We start from the raw sequence: 23,811 nt of genomic DNA, 5'->3' as shown, positions 1-23,811 counted from the left end.
ACCCGTTTTGTTCAGAACTGCCTTATGTGCTATACCTTTTTCCCTTCATAAATATTGATATATTAAAATTGCATTTGTTTGGGTTTTTTAAAACAATAGACAACTAAATACTCTTTATTCGTACGTGAAACAAAATGCACTTACTACTCTTTAAAGCCCCTTTACTCTTTCTCTACAGTAAGAAAATATTAAAAATTTAGGATCATTTACCTTAGGGTCATAAATAGCAAAATGGAAATCGAAATATATTCATTTAAGTCTTATTATTTTATGAAGAAAGCATTATTTTCTGAGATTCCTATTAACTCTAGATACGAACAATATATTCTAGATGTTATTCGATATTAAGAATTCCGTGAAATATCGTAGAGATATCGTACATTTGATATTTTTTAATTATAGCCACGCATCCCATTACCACATAACTAAGCCCCGTATAAACAGGATTTACAGCCACTGAATATTATGCTCATTTATTATCCAACTTTCGCAAGAAAGGACAACAGCCAACAAAAGTTCAAAGAATCTTCAAACAGTTGACAAAAGGCTGGAAATATTTTCTATAATTTTTTCAATGTTTTTAAATTTTTAAGGCACTGTATTATCGTACTTTATTTACTAATATGATATTTAATATTTGGAAGGTTGCAGAACTATTAAAAAGTATGAGGAATCTAATATGAATTATGATGAATTAAAGTGTAATGATATGAATCTAATATTTACGCATGTAATATTTACATGAAAATAAGATCTAAAAGATTTTAGGAAGGACAGGGTTTCCATAAAATAAAAACTTATTGAAAGTTAGTTTATTTATTTTACAAAGATTCAAAAATTTGAAAATAATTATTTTTCATGATACCGACTTAATTGCCGTGCGAATTTATGCTGAATTTTGGCAATTTTACTAAAATATTTTTTGCTTGATTTCCAACAATAGATTAGATTGGTGTCTTGAAATTTAAACCGTTTTCATTGTTTCATTAACTATACGATCGTGTAATTTTTTTCCACAGTTGAAAATTAAAGATCAAGGTTTCTGATTAATATCTCTATAGTTTGCAAGAGGACTAAAAAATTGAATTTGCAAAATCGCGAAATTTAAAAGATGGAACCGGATATTCCGTTCCATGATGTCATAGCGCTCTTAAGTCTGCATTAGAAAAGTTTATGCACAAAATAAACAAAGTACATCTACTAGACAATCAAAATAGCACTGCTTTATTGTTTGATAATTTGGAGGAATCGTGAACATGAAGTTATATATAAACAATTTAAAGAAAATTAAAAATAACCGATTTTTCCAGAAAACTAGCTGGTCGCCAAAGGTGAATAGTTTTAAATAAAAAGAAAAGTCCACTCTATTGCTACTAAAACTTGTAAGTTTAAGAAATTTTGAATTTTACTATCTTACAAAAACGCGTGCCTGTAGACCACTCCATAGATCGAAAAAAAATGACGACAATCAGTGCTCAGAGTGTCCCTGAGGCTGATTGGTCTAAGATTATGAAATTTTGATTTTTTTAAAATTGTAGTATTCGAAACTTCTTAAATCGGTCAGATATGATCGCAGAAAACATAAAAGTTAGAAAAATATCTCAAAAATATTTCGTAGAAAATTATTCCTTCGACAGTATAAAATTTAAACTTCACAATTTTTTGGAATATATTTATTGACCGGAACAAAATAAAATATTATTTTATAAATCATTTGAATCCTTTTGAATTTAAGCTAAAAACTGAATTTCATGATAAGCCAAATAATTGTTTCCCAATAATTTTTTAAGATGTTCTTAAATTATGAACATTATTTTGTTTTGCACATAAGACTTCAATATCGAACGATTCTGTTTTCTGTACACATATTCAAAAATAAAAATGCTTGCTTTCAGTAAAAAATGATTTTGTATTAATTGAAGTTTAGTGATTTTCACTTTAATTCAAAACTCAAATTTTACATGAGCTGACAGAAAATTAAAGAGATAGAAAGATCAATGAACCGAACGGATTAAGGCTAATATGGTATTTTTATGATTATCAAAATTTGAAGCGTAAAATTATTTTTTGCAGAATCTATTAAAAGACAAAGTTACATAAATTATTTAATTAAAATTTTAGCGAGCATTAATCCCAGTGAACCTGCTAGTTGCCATAGTCGGTTAGTTGAGTAATAAGTGTGAGCGTTAAGGTTGCGTCTATAAAAATCTGTTGAAAATATAATAAATTACTTTAGAATTATAAAAAAATATATCTCCAAATTATATGTAGATTGGTTTTGCCCAAATGGAGTATATAATGAAGGTAGGATTTTAAAAGAATGCTTTCGGACATTTTTAGACAAATTAGCCTTTTATTTAGATATTTATTGCATTATCTTATAATTAAGTTCAGTTTATTCAGTTAAAAGGATTCTTATCTGTCTCAGAAAAAATAGATTCCTGAAATGAGTGTTCAATGTGCATGTCACATTGACCAAGGACGTTATATTTGTATCGTAAAAGCGAACAGAGAGTAAAGTCTATCGATTAACTGTTATTGCAGTTTTGAGGTCAGTAAAATAATATATATTTGCCTGGGAAACATAAGTGTTTCAAATTGGTAGCAAATTAAGAAGCGAGTGGAAAATATATTATGAAATTCCCTATTTATAAACAAGAAACAAGTCAACACAAATAAAAAATAACTCTTAAAAACATTCATTTTTCAGAATCTCAAGCGCCATAAAGGGGCTACTGAAGTCAAAAATACTGAGCCACTTGTCTAGTTTATAAAAATGTGTTCGGATAAAAATCCCGGATAATAAAACAAAGTCTTCGGATATTCAAAATGATGGGGATATTCATCAAGAAGCCAGATAGAGCAAGGTAATGCATAATATAGAACTGTCAGTAAAATGATCGATTACATTGTGTTTGGTGAGGTCATGAATATATATTTTTTTATTCATAAGATTTCTGTCAGGGTAAAGAAAATGCAACAAAAAAAAAAGATAAAGCTGATCATTGGGAACGAATTCAATAGATTTTATTTTTAAATTTCTATAAAATTCCAATCAACATAAAAAGCTGAAATAAAGCTTTCCATAGAGAAGGGATAAGATAGATTACCTTATTAAATTTCTATCAAACTAATCCAGTCTATTCATACCCATATGACAACTTTATTCATTCTGATTCATTTTCTAAACAATTCTCTTTTAAACGCGCCTGCAGCTCTATTTAAATGATATAAACGGCAATAGTCTAAAATGATCTGCAGTAGATTCAACTCAAAAATTTGACGGCATTGGGAAAAAAGAAATTGTCTATTTAATATTAAAATGTAGACCTTAGAAAAAAAATAATTGAATCGAATCCTTTTCTCTGATTTCTAATTATTCCGAAATATAATATAATCTATAATTACTTCAATGAAACTAACATTTTTATTGCATTAAAAAGCGATCTTTGGCGATAAATCCCAAGCATATGTTTTATATAAAAGTTCCTAAAAGTACAATCGGTACCTTAACGTAATTCTACCGGCAGATTGAAACTAAAATTTGGCATTAATGTACAATTACAATCACAAGAGCACATGCCAAAATTCTTTTTTCGGGGGGCTAACATGCCTTCTAAATTAGCGACAGATACTCAACTCTTTATTTCAAAATTTCATAAGAATTTACATTTTAGTTGCTAAATATGTGCAATAAATTTTATATAACTCTTTATGTTTTGTAAATGCCGTGTTCACTTGTGCACAGACAACCGGGAAGACAGAATTCTTTAGCTCAAAATTTAATAGAAATCTACACATGTAATATTAAGTCTATATACCAGATTTCATCCGTCTAGCTTAAGGTTTTTTTGGGTTCTCTTGTGCACAGATAGACATAATTTTAAAAAGTTGTTTACCTCAGTTTAAACCTTTCACTACTGACCCGACCCAACCCAACCCAACAGAACCGACCGTACAGTATCCAAGAAATCTGGTTTCTGTTACAAACGAAAAGTGCAAGATGTAAACCGAGAACACCCTTAGTGATAACTTGTTTTACATCCTGCATCCCTTGTTTGAAACAGAAACTGGCCTGCCAGAATAAAATTTGCAGGAGTCATTAGTTAAAGGTTTTTAACATGGGAATTCGTCAGAAAAATTGAATTTGAATTTGACAAATATTTTCCCCTCCTATAAAAGAAAAAAGAAAAATCGTATACTGAATTCGAGTTGGGATTGTTATAAAAATATTAGGTAAACTTTTTCAGGTTAACAAATGAGATTTAATTGATTAGGGTGGGCCTTAAGAACTTCGTCAATGCCGAAATCTCTCTGGCTAACAATACTATTCTTATATTTTTGAGCTTTTATACAATGATAAGTTACGTTCTTACTTATTTCAACTTTCGAGAACTGATGTTTGTTAACATAATCAGAGGTGTTAATTGATGGAGAGCTCTATTTAAATTTAGATTGTTTTTAAAATGTCCCAGATTTTTAGCAAAATGTTATTATTATTTATACTTTTAACTCTCACTTTTTCAGTTATAACTATATTTTAAATTTAAGTGAAATTCCACATAGAATCTTTAATTTTCAGAAAATTTTATCTACTAGAATAAAACCTAATTTAATTTCATTTGCCATAAATATTGATATTGGTTTGGCCATTATATTTGATTTTCAATATTTGATGAGAATTCAAAAATCTTTGAACTTCAGAACACTTATAACTTAACACAACTCTTAAATATATGAAAGAGAAGAAACATTCATTGCCTTAGGAAAAAATCTTTTAAAACTAGTTCATGTAAATAAAATTATAATTAAAATGGTAAAATAAACTTTAAAATTAGCTCTCAATTATTTTGAAACAATATTTTAAATTCTGAATTATCTTTTACAATGAAGATACCAAAATTATTTTACATTTAATAAAATTTTAAAAATTTAAGAATATTTTATGTGTGGGAAATTTAAGAAAACATACAAAGAAATACCAATTATCCTTTTTTGCACTAAACATAAAAGGTGTAAAAATTCTTTCGGTAGTATAGAGGTTAAAATAAAGAAGGCTATTTTTTTTATTTTTTTTTTGTCTGCTATATGCCAAAAGTATTATCACTTAACTTCCCACATTGATATTACCTCAATAATGTGTTTTTATCATATGTGTGTTAGACATTGCATTAAATCAATTTCAAAACCATTCCATTAATCCTGTTCAAATTTTCTCTTATAGATGAACGTAGATTCATACAAAACCATACAAAAAATAATTTGTTCTTAAATTTCTCAACGGATAATAATCCGTTTTTTTAATTCTTAATTAGTAAACCATTTCCATACTCCACAAACATCTGTGTGTATATGTTCATAGGGAAATAAACAACTATCTAACCATTAACTGATCTTTGTTAAATATAAAAGACAGATGAAGATAAAATGCCATTATCCTAGATATTCTTTGACTTCATTACACAAATCCCAATGAGGTGTCGAAGAGATATATTCGAGTTTGAAGTTCAATGATTCTGAAAGCCAAACTTTGATTTAAAGATAAAAGGCGTCCTTTGATGTTGTTTAAGTGCTCGAAGTAGATGGATATGCCCATAAATCGAGAATATTATTCATAAAGAAAGGACATTCTCACCATTACCATTAAAGCCATTATAATGTTTTTGGATGATTCATACTACTGTGGTTGACCAACTTAAGATGATGTTAATAGTGAATGGATTTCATTAACCAGAAACTTTACAGCTGATTTGATTCGTAGTGACAAAAGATCTTATGCCGTTCTGCCACCGCAACTAATCATAAATGAATAAAATGTGTTTATGAATAATGAAATAAAAGGGAAAAGACATATTGCCTGAGTTTCTTTGCATTCAGGTATACTAAAATAAATACAGTATTAATACAATTATAATGTGAGGTTAGTTCACGGTTCTTCATATGCAATATCAAGTCAACGATTTCACAAATCGTCGACTTGATTTCAACACCTCGCAAGTCCAAATAATTAAAATACGATTCACTTGGATTCTTATCTAAACAGATCGAGAAATATTATTTTTAAGTCCTCATAAGTCAATTTATTGAAGTAGTGCTCCAAATGGACATTTTTAACAGTTATTGATATCTTCTAAAATTATTATTTTTTTATGTGCATATTTCTTAAACTAACCCGAAGAAATATACTGTTTAAAAAATTATTTACTTAAAAGGATATGAAAATAATTATTTAAAAAGGTTAATTACTTTAATGAACTAATTGCTTTTAATTTTTTTAAAAAGTTGATTTTTTGGCATTAATAAATAAATAATTCATACACAAATCACCGGGTATTTAATTTTTTTTCTTTTCTTTAAAAGCATCAATAGTTTTTTACATAAAATAACCAATTAACATGCGGATTAAAATAGATAAAAAAGATCTTTCTCCATTTATAAACTATTCTCTAATTAGAGACAAATTATCTTGTAATTACTGCAAAGATTTTCTGTGTGTCCTTAAGTCAAGCTTAATAGTACTCGATGTGATTCTCATGCGTTTGCTTGCTTCTGTTCAGAGAAACTAAAATATATTTTATATTAATTGCGGTAACATTATTTATTTCTTTTTCCTATCAAATTTTCTTTTGTCATCATTTATTAGTTTTACTAAAAGTATACCTTGTTGTGACTTTCAGGATTGATTCATGAAATTCTCAATTTATTTAAAAATACGTTCTTTAATAAGTCCTTGCACAAACGTAAAAATCAAATAAAATATCTTTTTAAAGTAACTTAAATCATATATAAAGAATATACTAAAATGATATTATCATAAGAAAAGCCTGAAAGCATGGCTTCAAAAAGTGACGACAATAGATTGCAGTAAAGTTTCCAACGAAGATAAAATGAATATCATCGCTTCCTCAAATCAATTCTAATTGCCCTGGAGGACAATATGCTCGGCTCTTTTGCAATAGCTGTCATCATAAACGGTGTACTTACCACTTTTCTTTGTGCTCAATATTTCATACACTACACAGAAATAATTATCTCCCAAAGTACTCCGGAATGACACACAAGAAAAGATTTACAATGTAGATAAACCAACTTAGCACTCTCTGATCTACGCTTTTCAAATGAAACTAGCAAATTATGCATGGCTTATGTGTATAATTTGATTTGTTCAAAATTAAAATGAAAAAAAAAGTTGTTTGGACTTAGTTAAAATTACAAAAACAAGTGAAAATGTCAGAGCATTATCCACAATTAAGTTTTTTTAAAAAACTGCAATTTATTTAAAATAATAATTAATTTCATTAAAATAATAACTTAAATTTAGTAACAGTTTATGGTATACTGCTGATACAATTATAAATATGTAAGCACAAAGGTACAATAGAATTATTCAAAAATAATTTGTACAATTTTGTGTCTTTTAATTAGTTTACTCCTATTTATTCACTAGTAAAAGTACGAACCTCTTTAAATAAGAACTTTACTGTTTAAAGAAAAATCTGAAGAAAAATTACATTTCCTTTTTTTATCTTAATATAAATAAAAGCCATTTTGACTATGTACCTAGTGTATCCATTCTTTAATTGAATAATATTTAGTTTTAAGTTTCAGTACTGAGTCGTATGAGTGACAGAACTACTTGCTACTTTGTGAACAGTTTTGAAATCTTGTAGGAGAGGGATGTTATGAGTTGCAAATGAAAAAAAAAATTAGATAGTCTTAGGTAAAATTATGAAATTCCTCTTTTATAATGTTTCATAATTTTTCTTTGAATTCTGATACATAATTTTATTTGTAACATTAAATGCGTTTTGAAATATTAAACAAGTTACTTCTTCCAGTAAATTATCAGTAGAAGACATATTTTGTATGAAATTACATAGTGTTGTATTTAAGACCGTATAATTTCTTTCCACCTAGGTATAACTGCAATCATATTTTATTTTGTGAAGTTTTTCAATAATAAAAAGAGGAAAGGGTTAATTATACAAACAATTTTGAATCGACCATTTATTTTGCTATTTTTGAATGTTTCTTTTAAATGGAAAGGGTATATGTAAAGCCTGGACAGAATGTAATCTTTCTCAGAAACTTTCAATACGCTTGACTTATAGAAAATGCGCTTGTTATCATTATTATTGCAGTTAATTTATTATTAATATTGCGGTTAATTTTCACATTTATGTTAATTTGTTAAAATAAATGTGAGAATTTACTAAAAAAAGATAATTTTTTTTATATTTTTAAAAGCAAAAATATAACTTTAAATAAGATTTCTACCATAGTTTAATCAAAATTTCAATCTTCATTCCTCGAATTCGGAATTTATCAGTATTCCTCTTTAATTACATATTCATAATTATATATTTAAATGCCTAGAAATCCTGATGGGATAAAGAGACCAAATCCTAATGCAGATAATACAACGGTAGCTGCAGAAGCAGTTTTGAAAGATCGAATTCCAGTTTCGGCTGTAGCTAGGTAGTTAGGAGTAAACAGAACAACACTGCATTGATCTGTTGAAAGACTAGAAAACTAATTCTGAAAATGTTGGAGATTGTTATTAGAATATGAATACAGAAAATATGGAATTTAATTGCTTATATTCTGACTAATGTTTTGTTTGGATTGTACTCTCTACAGATGACACGAATATCCTCGTTCAGTTTTTTTATGCTGCCTGGTACCGAGGCGGTCGAAACAAGGGACATGCAGAATGTTGACAGATACTCCATATCAAAAAAGAAATTACAGAAAACAAGCCGTTATAACGGCGAACAGAAAACAAAAACTCCTGAAACAACCTGTATTTCAAATTAAGGCATCCGAATAATTATCAGACAACGTAGATTCATCTGATTCCACTGACGATGCACTTTCCACAGTAGCTTTTATAAGTGATACTACTGAAAAAGAGGATTTTTGTTTAACAAGATTGCATAAAGAGAAAAACTGAACATTTTTATATAGCATGAATAACAGATATGAAAGTAGAAGAATATAGTGTTAAATATCTAAAAATATTGAACACTCAAAAAAGTATGATAAAGTTTCTGTATGATAAAGATTCGCTTATTAATTCTCTGGCTACGTAATTCTTAATTAAATCATTATTTAGATGCGATGTTTGCAAATAAGTTCAAATAGTTTTCAAAGAAATTGAACTGGTACTATATGTTACACGATAATAATATAATACAATGAAAATATGTAACCGTAAAAATAAACAAACTGCGAAAAACACAGGATGCAACAGAAAATGGACTGATTGTCCACCCGCGGAAATCGCGAGATACGCAGCTGGTGGGTTAAGCAAAAAATAAAAATATTATGTCAAAATTGCTAAAAAAACTTTAGCGTACTAATATTTGGAATGAATTTTTCATATAATAATGTTGAATAACTTTAAAAATATTTATAATTTACTAATAATTTGGCCCATTGTATTTTAAATAATTATTATATGATAAATAAATGCATTACCTGATATTGTTACTTTTATAAAATTCATATGTCAGTGTTCTATTCATTACCCATTAAAACCTGACTTCAGCAAATCCTAGGTACATCAGTTACTGGTTCTAAGTAAAATGAGAGTGTTGAACATAGGGATATTTATGGAGCTTTATTTAAAGCCCTTTATTAGACAGGATTTATCATTTTAAATGTTTATATTGATTCCCTTGGTAGTATTTAATATAACTATGTGTGCATATCAGTCCCGCAATTTTAAGCATGTCAGTAACAAAGTATTTGTAAATTGGGGGAAAAAGTAGCCCTAGGTATAAAGGTCTCCCCTTTTTATGTATGCTCCATATCTCCTCCTAAGCGACTGGTTAAATTTCAGCCAAACTTTCAGCACTTATTTTTTAAGATGAGAGAAAGAATACTGTCAACTTTTCGAAGTGGGAAAATTAATTAAACATTCAATTCATTACATATCAGACGAATTTTGCGGTTTTCCTACGGTAAATTCGGAAAAAATTATTTTATAAAATATTTCAATTTCAACTTCAAATTCAAAATTTTATTTTTGATACTAAATTTCTTTATGTGGACTTTTTTTTTCTTCATTTGTTATCAATTCTTTCAAAATTTAATGCAGACGATTTTTAAACATGGTAAGACTTAGGTCTATTTTTTCACTTTTTTTTAATTTCTCTTTAATAACATTTAGAAATTTTTTACAGATATAAAGAATTTGTGGTGCCTAAAATAACTGAAAGAAAGAAAGAAAGAAGGAAGGGAAGAAAGATAGCATTAATATAATTATCATTTTCGTGCGATTAGATATGACCAAGCACAATCACTACAGTGGTGTTGTATAATGAAAGATTATGTATTATAATAATTTTTACGAAGTTATTTTACATTAAAAATATCATGTATGATAGAATTCATTTCTGAGAAATTCTGGGTATATCAACTATTAGTATATAAATCTTTTTCCAACAGGAATTATATCTTAAATTTGATAAATACAAGACCAATTCTTTCTGAGCTGTATGAATTTTCGTTTATAAGATATAAATGATAACGATGCATTTATGAATCATTGCATTGGATTACCAGTGCTTTGTTCTTTAAAAATGCTCACCTAGATGGGTTTAAGGAGGTATTCTGGGAACTCTCAAAGGATGCCCGTGCAATTAGCTAAACAGGGGCACCTTTTGCATATCAATCCCTTAAGAACACTAGTTGTCATTGCACTTTTAGAAAGGGAGGTAGGGAATTTGTCTTACCTTTGAAATAGAAACTCAGGCATTCCTGAGGTTCATTCTGATGTACCTAAATTTGAATAATTCTATGAATGAGAGCATTAATAGTAAGAAATGATAAATGTACACTATACTTTAATTTCATCTGCTTTTTTATTACCGACATCACGCAAACTTGATAAATAATGTTATAGTATTTGAACGCGTTATCCATGTTTGTTTTTAATTATAATGAATAAAAAACAAATGCAAAAATAATTAATGCAAGTAATGTCCCAGCTTAATTAAATTAAAATGTTTACGTGGAATATTCTGACAGTTTTAATTTCAATACAAAATTTGCAAATTCAAAAAATTTAAAGAAAACTATTACTGAAATTTTTGCGTAATCTCATTTTTTACTACAGAGTAAATCGGCTTATAATAATAAAAAAAAATTCTGAAAATTGCATAAAATTAGATAATTTTACAAAATGCTCAAGTATTAATGTTATGCTATTAAAATTATATAAATTACAACTTTTTAAAATCCATTTAAAATTTTAGCAATATTAGAAAAATTAAAAAGAATAAAAAGAAATATATTTTCAGCTTTTGCTTAGTTTGATTTTTTTATATATAATAGATAACTTAACACTTAAAATATTGAAAATTATGCACAATTCCATGTTCATAAAAAAGATATATAATTGCGATAATAGTCTACTTATTTCTTTACTTTATTAAGATACATATACATTAAGATATTATACTTTATTAAGATACATACACATTAAGATATTATACTTTATTAAGATACATATACATTAAGATATTATACTTTATTAAGATACATATACATTTAGATATTATACTTTATTAAGATACATATAAAAAAATTTTCTAAGAAATCACATAAACTTTTAAAGTTATCAAACTTTATAATTATAAAACATACATAAAAATTTCGAGAAAATATCATAAACTTTTAAAGATATGCAAATGTCTGAAAATGCATTTAAAATTTAGATATAAAATTTAATTTTCCAAAGTTATAATAGATAGAAGCGAAGAAATATTCAGAAAGACTAGTAATCTGGTAGTTCTTTTCTGTACAATTCACCAAATATTGATATTTTGGAAGAAATCGCGAATATGTTCCAAAACTATAATTTAAAAAAAAATGTTTGCGTTTTACTTTGATATATAATAAAAAGTATTGATGAGTAGTCTTAGGCGTATGCTTAGGAAATTAATTTTACTTAAAGTCTTAATAAGATTGCTTAACAAAGTGTTCCACAGCAGTAATGACTAATATACTCTTAGTCTTACAGACGAACTTGGAGTTGAGGGAAACTAAGTGGCAGTGCATCGATTGAAACATGAAAATCAATTTTGGCTCCATAATTTTACCTTAGATGCTGTTGATTTCCCTTTATTGATTTTGATTATAATGAATAATGCATGCATCCTCTTCAGCGCATTAATTGATAGGATTAAGGAAAGAAAATTAAGTTTTGACTTTGATATAAATTTGATTTAAATTAATGATTGATGTCCATTAATTTCAGGGAAATTTCAGATTAATTTTGGCTCGATAAAAATCAATTCAATAACAAGTTCCGGTATTATTTCAGAAAAGGGTTTCATTAAGAGAGTTTTCATGTTTCATTAATTAACCTAAATTACTTTAGTCAATCTTAACGTCACGAAATCACATATCGCCTCTCGATTTATTTGTATTTGATATTCGATTTCATAAATATATATCCTTTAATCAAATATACTCATCTTATAGATATTACTATAAAGTGTATTCATTGATTAAACCAAGAAAATAACGTAATTGAGATTTTACAAAGTTACAAGAGCTCTATTTTGGAGCATAACTTCATTGGAAAGTATGGAAAGTATTACATTTTTCAGAATAATTTAAACATAATCTGCATTTTTAACGATTTTGAGGTTCCAAGTCCCCTTAAGGTTCAGTGTATGATGAAGAAGCGCATGTAGCTTGGAAATTTACTTGTTAAAAGTCTTTCTATACATCTATTGTTGAGAATCCTCATATATATACAAAAGTATTAGAAGCAAATACTTTTGTATCAATTCATCTGTGTTTTAGAAGTAGCTGCAATTGCGCTCTCTAAATACTATGAAGTTCTTTTTTTGGTTTTAGTTTAAATAGGTTATAAATTTTAGTTGAGATTTCGAAACTGTTTTTGTTTCGTTTTCATTTTAGTTTCGTTTTCAAACTTTTTCTTACTTAAGATTGGTTATATATATATATATATATATATATATATATATATATATATATATGCAGGATGCAGTTTTGAAGACAGTAAAGAGACTTTTTATCTATTTAAATTCTTTTTAATCCATCGGGAAAGCATAATTATTTACAAGCAAAGACGCGGACATTGCGCTTTCGCCACAACGCGTTGCAAAAGCAGAAGTGGGGAAAAAGGCCGAAATAAATTATCCCTCGCCTTATATAACCTTAGATTTTGATAGGGAAAATATTTCTTCATTGTGCTAATATATTAATAAGATTCTGATAGGGATTTCTGACGCATGTCAATCACATGTAAGGGAAAGACAGGGATCTTTTAAAAAAGAATGTGCTTACTGGACCGTTTTTTACCCCTTCACGCCGAGCGTGTGAAAGTATCGGCGTTTAGCTGATTAAGCAATTTCATGAAGCCTCTCTTGAATTAATTAAGTAGAGAAAGTGGAATTGGATCACGAAATAAGAGAATATCTTTAGAATGAAGTTACTATGGGCTAAATTAAAATAAAATCTTGGAAAAGAATTAAATTGAAATAAAAAATTTAAAATATCATCACACACACACACACACACACATATATATATATATATATATATATATCATGATATGATATAATCTTAATCTGGAATTAATTGATACTTGTTGGAGAATAAATAAAAAATCAAACTGATATGATTTGATTGATTGAATTTTATAATATTATTGTTTTTAAAGCTATATTTGGAAGGATCCAAGTTAAATATATTACAAGAGATATATTTGAAGATCGTTATGCGTATGGGGTTATTATAATATAAACATTTTATGAATATTATCTAAACTGCACCAACTCAGATATGGGGATAAGAATTTTTCACATCAAGCCCGCCTTGATAGGCATAATAATAATGGATCTATGCCTCTATGCCTGACAAGTCGTATTCTGTACAAAGAGTGAACGCATGAGCCATGCCATAATAGTGGTAGAAGTCAATAATGCTTTTATAAAGTATTTGAGTTCATTTTCATGGTGATTCGGTTATTCATTTTCTGAACTGTTAAGGTAGGGCAAGATAGCTCCTTATGTCTTTACAAGCTGCTGTATCTGCGACTCTGGATGAGTTTAAGCATTGTTTGTTCATATATATATTTCAAATTTTTATATTCAATCGCTTAAGACTTTTAATGTCCTTAACTCTAATTAAAAATAATTAATAAATTACTATTCTAAAGTTTCGTTCTAAACAATAATTTTAGTTTTGCCATTTGACACATAGTAATACAAGAAAAACTAACGAAATTATCAAATAAAATAAAATCATGTTTGATGAACTCGTACTAAAAAACAGTAGAAAAAGACAGATTATATGCAAACTGGACACATTAAAAGTTTTAAAAGTGATAAAATATGCAACAAAATTAGGTCAAACTGTTAAAAAAATTTAAAAGACAATTCTTAATTACTGCATGTACGTATTAAATTGGATGCTTTTATTTTACGTATTAAAAGTAAAAAATCTCTTTAGAAAGTAACATGAATACTGACAGCAGTCCGTGAATTATATTTGCTATTAAACAATGATATAAGTTGAATATTTCAACATATAATTGGAAATTATCAAAATTATTTTTAAATTAATTTTGAAAAAAATATTGCAATGGAACTAGTACTACTATAAAGTTTGTTTCTTGAATTTTAAGCTGATGCAAAAAGATTTTTTTATGTGGTAATATGTTCAGAAATTATGAAGGGTGAACTTATAATCTTTCAACCCTATTCTCTCCTCCTCCCACACCATTATAATGTTTCAAAAACTTTAAAGCGCAGTTAATCTTCCTAGGTATTTAGGAACAATATGTATGCCAAATTTTGTTCGAATCTGACCAGGGACTTCGAAATTTTTAAGTTTCAAATAAACAAACAAACAGACTTTCAAATATATATAAAGAGAAAGGGATACATTATTAGACTTTAGAATAAACGTTATGGAAATTAATTAATTTAATTCTATGTAATTTCCTTATAAATGCGTGAAGCATTTCAATACTCAATAATCTTGTGAGAAATTAATGTGGCAAGAATAGCATTAAAACAAAAGAATTTATCTTTTTGACTGAAAAAATGTCGAAACGTTGTTATATTTTATATTTATAAACATACTTTATATTCTTTGCCTTTGAACATACACTACAAAAATATCACTATAAAGTACATAGCAGCCATAATAAATATTATAATTATATATTTAATGAACAATTGATAAAGTATAGCTTCCGGTGATATTTAAAACTTTTTAATCAATCAAGTGTAATTAGAATTATCTTACTTTTCAATTATGACTGAAAAAGGAAGGAATTAAATGAATTTCCTCGCTCATTTATGGGTGTAAATAAATATTATTTTTTTACCATTTCAATTTACGTTTGTTTTATTCAAAAGCTTTAGAAACCACTTGCTTTGAACTATAATTTTTTTTTCTCAAAAAGAATATTTTTAAATTCTTGCTTGTTATCTAGCCGATTTAAATTAGTTTGTTTTAAGCAAAACAAAAGTGGAATCAATTAAAATATTCATTTGATGTCTACACTGATCGTTGGAAAATAATACATTTATATTCTTGTTTTCATAGTTACGAAAAAAGAATTCCAGAACTTAAAGTCATTTTATGAATCATTTTCATCTGAAATGAAAAAGTGCAAAAGGAAGGCGGAAAACTGCATAATTAATTGAAATCTTTAAAAGATGTTTTTGTCAATGAGAATTACTTATAAAAGTGAATTTCATTGAATGCGGTGAAGTATTTCATTATTATTTTTTTTTTTTATATTTCCTTCGTTAAATATTTTCTTTATATTTATATGAAATTTTGACCTTAATTCTTAATTTTTTTAACGCTTATAGCTAAAAGTGAGGGGATATTTCATAAAAGTTTATTAATTATGTAGTGCACAATTATTTGAAACAATTGCGTCTATTTATAAAAAAAAAAACTTTTGGAATACACATGACAGTTATCAAGAATAAACATATCAATGGTAAAAAAATAATAAATATACAAAAACATTTTTAAAAAAATGTTTTTTCTATATATAAAAAGAAAAGGCATTTTTTTATTTAAAAAAATTTAAGGTCAAAACAAAATTCGTAAGGGTGTATTGCGGAAATAGATAAGCTTTAAGAAAATTGGAATCGTAATTATAGTTATACAGTATTTTAATTTTTATATAATGAATGTTTGAAATCTTTGTTTCTTATGATTTTCAGTGTGATTTTACAATCGTCTCCTTTTGTTATCTGAGCCATATGTTTTAATGAATTTTGTTTTGTCCACCAGAATTTCGATAAAAATTTATTTTTCAGTTTCAATACGCTGATAAAAAGGATTTTTGAAAACTTCCTTTAATATTATTTTTTTGGTACTTAGTTTTTCTTTCTCATGATATTCATCGTGGCTTAAAATCAGAAGCAAAACAACTAAGTCTTATCTGAGAATCGAAGGCAGTCTCGCTGACGCTGCAACGCCGTACAGAAACTGCTATCCTAAATTGGCTAGTTTTTGTTAAAACAATCATATAAAATTGTGACGAGTAGTAAAGGACCTTCTATTAATATTCTGTGTTTCCCAGAATAAACATTTTACCTTTCACATAATTTATATATATAACCTTCAACAAAAATAGCAAATATTCTACTTCACATTAACAATATTTCTGTTCTAAGAATATATTTTTTAAAACTTTTTCATGATCTCTTTAATTTCTTACTTCATAAATTTTATCAAAAATATGGACATTGAAACAAAAACCGTAAAATTATAATTATTGTAGTATCATTGATAGTAAATTGGAATTTTTATCACATTTATAGCATGTTTGATAAATTCTTTACAATCATTACACTGTGTATTTATAATTTTTCTTAATTTTCGATAGCAAATATTAATCCATACTTCTTTCGTAAAACTACTAGCCGAGAATTGATGATGTAATAGAAGCTGCATTCCACATTTGGTGAATGTAATGGCATGTCCAGGATAGAGAGCAGAGTTGCGAATCACAAATTTGCTATTTGTGAATTATCACTGAGATGTTCAAAAAAGGCTTGTCTACAAGAATTTCAAAACCATCTTGAATCGACCTTACCAAGAGCGAGAAATTTGAATGAAAACGGAATTTATGCACCACAATGGGATACAATTGCTGTTCAAGGTTGAAGATGGAACTTTCGTAAGATGTTTCGTAGAATCTAAATTGGAAAATTCAGTTGAACGTGTTCCGTTCACTGCTTTATCTTGCGCCGGTCTTTCTATATGAGCTGCAACTTTCTCTACTTTCTCTACAGAAATGGGTTTTCTTCTTAACCCAGAGAAAACAGATGAGTATTTTGTTTCTTTAAGTTGCATTATCATTTTTGAGTATCTTGTAACAATGCTTGAACTTCGTAGTGTTCGAAGTTCCTTCAATCCCAAAGCTTATGCAGAACTGCTAGTGTGCGATTGAGATTATACAGTTATTGATGTAAGTAACAAAACGTGTTCTCGTAAATTAAAGAACATAGCGGGTAAAATGAAAACAAATTACCCGCTAATGGGAGTAACGATTGTTCGAGATAATGCATATCTAATGAAAATATTTCTTATTAATTTTTAATTATATATTTTTATCAGCTTTCTGTAATGTTATTCACAAACTTTCACACTCTTTTATTGAATGATTAAAGCTCTAGGTTGGTAAACATCAGCTTTAATTATGGACACCTTCTATATGCTTCTCAATAAAAAGGTGATATCATAAATTTGAACATAAACAGAAAAATGAGGTAAAATTATATTTGTTTAATATATGTTATTTACATGCATTTTAAATTTCGGAGAAAATATTTTCACAATAAACAGGGAATAGTTATAATAAATAATTTTCTCGTCTATTGAGAGTAAGGATTGCAATACCGGACCAAAATTTCAATACCGGTATTCGGTATTTTTTAAATCTTAATACCGGGATACCGGTTTTAATACCGGTATTAGAAATTTTGGAAAAAGAAAGAAAACACAGGTGTTTCTTTGTTTTATTTGCCAGTTTTGTTAGAGAGTGTAAATATCACAAAAAATAATTTGTAACTTATAAATTATAACAGTATATAATCACAAAAAAAGTAAAGAAACATCTTATTTATTTAAATCACAAAAAAAGTGTAAATATCACTATTCAGTTTGTGGTACTATTACAAATTTTTGAAATATGATCTAAAAAAACGTAATGCATCAATGGTACTGTCATTAAGCCTGAAAAGTAATTTTCTGTAAAAATTACCAGCTGTCGAAAACGCTCTTTCGGCATCTACGCTAGTTGGTGGTAATGTTAGCAATGCGCGATATACTTTTTCCAAGTATTTACCTCTAAATCCCTCATCTTCAAATAAATCGATTTCTCGTCGGATGGTTTTGGATATAGCTGATTTCTGTATTGTATTTTGGTTCGTTGAAATTTTTTTATTTATTGCTAATTCTAATTTTTGTTCAAGAGACAATTCCTTTTCACTATCGACAGTAGTGACATCATAAACTTCGATAATTGAACCGAATTCTGAATGTGGATAGGTTTGTGGGAAAAACTTTTTTAGAAACTTTTCTCTAACTTAATCAGATTTTAATTGGTTATTTTCTTTTCTTCTTTTCATTTTCATTTTTAAAATCATTAGAATTATGTAAATACCATAAGTCATTTTCTATTTCTGTATGCCTTTCTTCTGTGCGATTTTTCATTGTAATATAGTTGGAATCCGAAGTTTCTATATCCACAGTATTTGGATTCTTCTGTTTTTTTTGGTATAATACATCTATTTCTCCTAATTGAATTCCATGTGCATAGCACAACTGCTGATTTGCACCAATCAACTTTCCAACTTTTTTCATAATTGTTGCTCCATCAGTCGTTATGGATACAATATTTTCTTTCAGGGATAATCCATGTTTCGCTCATTTAGATTTAAGCAATTAATTAAGCCATTAATTAGCTAATTAATTTCGCCCGTTAGGGAGACATAAAAACAAAAACGCATACTATATTGCTATGTCCGCGATACCTGAAAATATAGTGGTGACAATTTTAAAAATATCTAGTAAATACCGAAAAACCGGTATTTAAACTTGTGAATACCGGTATTACAGAATTGTACAAATGGCTCAAAATACCGGTATTCGGTATCCCGGTATACCGGTATTGCAATCCCTAATTGAGAGTAAAAAAAAAGTTTTTTTGATTTTAGAAAAAAGAATAAAAATAGAATTATTAGCATAAAAATGAATCTATATAATAGATATGATCCCCCCCCTGATGAAAATATTAATATTCTGCTATTTTGGAGTGCGTTTCAATTTTTTTTGTCTGAAATTCCATAACATACTTAATAAAATGAAAGTCTTCAAAAAGGATTACATTCTCAGTTCCGTTAAGTTAAAAAAAGATACATTTACATTTTATTAAGAATATTTTAATCTAAATCTTATTGAGGAAAAAGTTTATTAGTTAGTATGCATGTAAAAATACTTTTAAGTAGATTTGATAATAGCTTGCTCTGACATTATTCGAGAATTAAATAAGTTCTTCAACTCTTTTGTTCCTTACAATGTACAAAGTATGATTTTTATAAAATAAAGAAACAGGAAAAATCAAATTCAGCTATTGAGTATTATTCTATAAATAGAAATCATTCTAAAAAGATTTAATCAATTCGAAAACATTTAAAATTATATAAATTGATTCAAAAATGCATGAATTTAAAAGAAGTCTTAACTTTAATACTATTATTATTAATTTCAATTTATTTTTGTGCTGTTGAAATGAGATACTTTCATCTGAAGTGTGAGAAACTATAATTAATTTGATTAATTGAAACTTTTATCTAAAAACCCATGCTAATATAACGTTTATATTATTGAATATAATTCACATTTTCATGTGAATCATTGGAAATTACTCAAACAAATTTCATTCTGATAATAAGAGACAACATTAATTTTAAATTGCTCTACGCATTTTTATTGATATTCAAAAACACTTTTAAATTGTATTTTATTATACGCTGGCAAATAAAATAAAAAAAAATTATATTAAGATGAATGTATTTTTTCACGAATTTGCTTGAATAATTCATTTTTGAAGCGCAAGTCAATACGTAAGCAATTCTCAAGTTTGGTCCTTAAACTATTTGGAAGAACTACATCTGCGGAAAAACGGCATTAGATTTCCCTCGAAGCTGAGAACTTCATCTGTTTCTTTTCGGCAAAAAAAAGTAATCCTGTGCTTTACCTGATTTTTAAAGACCATCAGAATTTTTTGGTGGATCACAACGGTGAGAACGGTAAGTGTGTCTACCAGTGCCTCCAAAATCCGTTTGATGTTTTATTTATGGATGCTTTTAGATAACCTACTCAGAGTGAATTTCGATGATAATTTATTTAGAAAGTAGAATAAATTCCTTTTCTTTACTTTTCAAAGATCTTTCCCTTTAATACCACATCGAAATATTCACTGACTAATACTTTCATTATGTACATTTAAATTAATTGTAATTCATCAAATGGAAATAAATCCTAATTTTTTCATTTGAACTTATGTTTTCGCTAAAGTTTTTCTAACTACGACATAAATATAAGGCATAAAACTTTGCTCCCGTCAATTTTTGACGGATGGTTGCAGCCGTAAATGCCTGTCGAAGTAGGTAGATCAAAATTGTGATACAGTAAGCTTAGACATTTGTCAACTTAACTGCAGCACCACTTTAGTGAATTTGTGTTTACATCATCAATCTATTCTCGATCGGAAATGTCAGTTTTTGAGTCAAATTCTCTTCATTTACATCATTTGCTTCCATTTAAAGAAAACTGGGACTGGGGCGTTTCAAAAACTCTCAAGCATATCAGGTGAATCTTCTCTTAATGAAACAGCAAGTTGCTAGTAGTTTCAAAGGTTCCTAATTTAAAATCCTTTTCCTCAGTACTTCTTTAGTGACAGCATTTAAAACATTTTTTTTAAAATGGAATAAAACCTAGAAAAGATTTACTATTTTATTATTTCTTAAAATATCATCGGAAAAAAAAATAATAACTCAAAACATAATAAAATTCTCAATAATACAAAGTCCTTTTTCCTTTCATCTTCCCAACCAGGTTTTTTTATGGCTAAAGATGCATTATTTGCTAAAGGAATCGATATTTTACTTTTCATTCAATTTATTTTTATCATTAGTACACTTCTAAAACATTCTACAAATTGCGGAGGCGGTACTTTGAAGAAGACTAAGCCCTTCAATCCTCAATTACGTCAGCAGATAAAAAAAGATACGAGATACGCTGTTATTTTTACGTGGCTTAAAATTAACATATCTTTAATTATCATCAGAATCGAAAGAACATGTTATTTTTAACCAAAATTAAATTACGATTAAGAAGCTTTACGTTAATGAAAAAAATAAGTTATGAAATAAGAAATCGATAAATTATAACGTTACAACAAACTGATAGTTTATTCTTTATGTTATTTCTATTAAATTTTGCTTGTTAAAGAAATACTTTGGAAAATAGTATAGTGAGAAAAAATATATAAATACTTACCCATGATTCTATTTATATCTAAATTTAAATAAACAAATAAAAATTCGAACATGAATGAAGAACACAAACATGCAAAGCAAAAAATGTATTTAATAATAAAATTGATACCTCACAGTTAAAAATATAAAAAATGGAGGTTGGTTATGTAGAAAAGGTATGTGCATACTAGTAATGGAACATGAAATTTAGAGAGTATTTAAAATTATCAAATTTTGTTCCAATTTCGTTTACGAAACCTTTGCTTCAATGACAATTGCCGTTATCTGCTCATCGATTCACTTACATATGACTTGTTTCGATTCATATTTTTAGTTCCATTTATTCCATACGCATATTTTTAGATCCTCCATCAGATCTGTCTTTAGATTAATTTTATTTAAAATTCTTTTTTCCTCCCTTGCTCATCTAAAACCCACAACATGTATTCTAAATAGCATTGATGTTTGAAAATAGATAAGGTGTATTTTACAGATTTTAATTTAATGAAAAGCCATACGCTCACCTACGTAGCTTACATAACTACTTGCGAAATATTACCTTTGTTTTTAGGGTCATTATCTTGGTAGAAAATAATATGAAATAGTAGGAATTCTCAACCCATATTTAAATAAATTATCTTGAAATATCTTAATATGTTGTTTAGTATTCACATCTAGAAGCTACTTCCCTAAATGCTTAATAAGATATGCATTCCCAATTCCTTACGTGATAAATGACATGTTTGAAAGTTGATCTGAAATTTTCTTACTTCAAGGGAATTAAGTAGCTCTCACCACTTAATTTTATATCTATTTGAACCGAAAGTATTAAACTTGTCTCATCTGAAAATATAACTTTATTCCGTAACCTCCATTCTTTTGCTCCCTTTTAGACAAAAGAATTTCTTTCTGGTCTATTTTTTCAAGTGGTAAGTGTTTTCATTCATTCCTTCATTTTATTTCTTTCATTGAAATTGCAACAAGTCTTTTTTTTTCAGTGATAAGTGTTAAAAAACGGAGTTTCTTCGTTGATTATTTAATGATGTGTCTGTCCCCTTTTCCTTTCATTTCGGTTCCTTGGACGCTATTCTTTATCGTACTAATCTTTTTTCTTTATTATTTCCTACTTCTCAGTAATTTAACGCACATTCATGAAGAGTTACTATCTTTTTTAGAAATGTTCATAGAAAATTCACACGTTTATGTCACCATGCTACTTGAAACAATTAGAAACAGCATTTAAGCGCCATTTCATAAGTTTGAAAAGCGTGCAAGATAGCACGTTTGCTGAAAATTTGCATGTTTTTTTACATTCATCAAATTTAAATGTTTGTTGTTAACATTAAATGTTATGTGTGGAAAAATTTCTTTGACATGAAAAAACAATTCAAAATTTTAAATACTTTCAATTATTTTCTAAATAAATTAAATAAAAAATGTTCGTGTGCTAAATAGCTTTTTTTTTCTCTTGGTATTATACTTAAAAAGGATGGCAAGATTTCAAATCATTTTACTACAATTTTTTTTTTCAGTTTTTATATCTGGTATATATTTTTATCTATTTGATAAAATATAGCATACGTTTTTCAGTTTAATTATATGTTTGTAATTTAAAGCACATTATTCCATAAAACTCATGATAATCAAATAATGAGAAAATATGAAAGAAACGTGAAGGCATATTTAAATAAAAAAAATATATCCGTATTCATTTAGAAGTATTCTGATTTCATCGTTTTTACATCTTTTTTCAGCAACAAAATTATAATATTTCGGTAAAAAATAAATCAAAGTTTTCTTATCCATTGTTTAATTGCAAAAGCCGGTTAGTAATTAAAGAAAATTTTGTAATATAACTTCATAAATTAAAAGCTGAAAAAATAAATACTCAAAAAAAGAAGCTTTAAGCTAAATGACTGCGTATATACTATTTCATCAAAAACGTTCAAAGAATGGGTGAAGAGCCTCCATACCCGTCTTGTATAATGCTCGACTTTTTACTTCCTCGCATAAAAAATATTGACAATACATTATAATCGTTGAAAAATGCGATTTCGAGATTTTGACGAATCTCCACTTTTTAGACATTCCTATGTTCAAAAAACACATTTTTGGTATTATGTATGTCTGTCTGTCTATGACAAAGGTAACTCAAAAATGCTTTTAACTAGACGAATGAAATCAGATATATAGTCTTTACACAAAAAATTGTAGATATATATCAAATTCATTAATGGAATTTTATTAGTTT

The sequence above is a fragment of the Argiope bruennichi genome, chromosome X2, assembly GCF_947563725.1.
Source record: "Argiope bruennichi chromosome X2, qqArgBrue1.1, whole genome shotgun sequence".
NCBI lineage: Eukaryota > Metazoa > Arthropoda > Arachnida > Araneae > Araneidae > Argiope > Argiope bruennichi.
Note: the sequence above shows the minus strand (reverse complement) of the source record.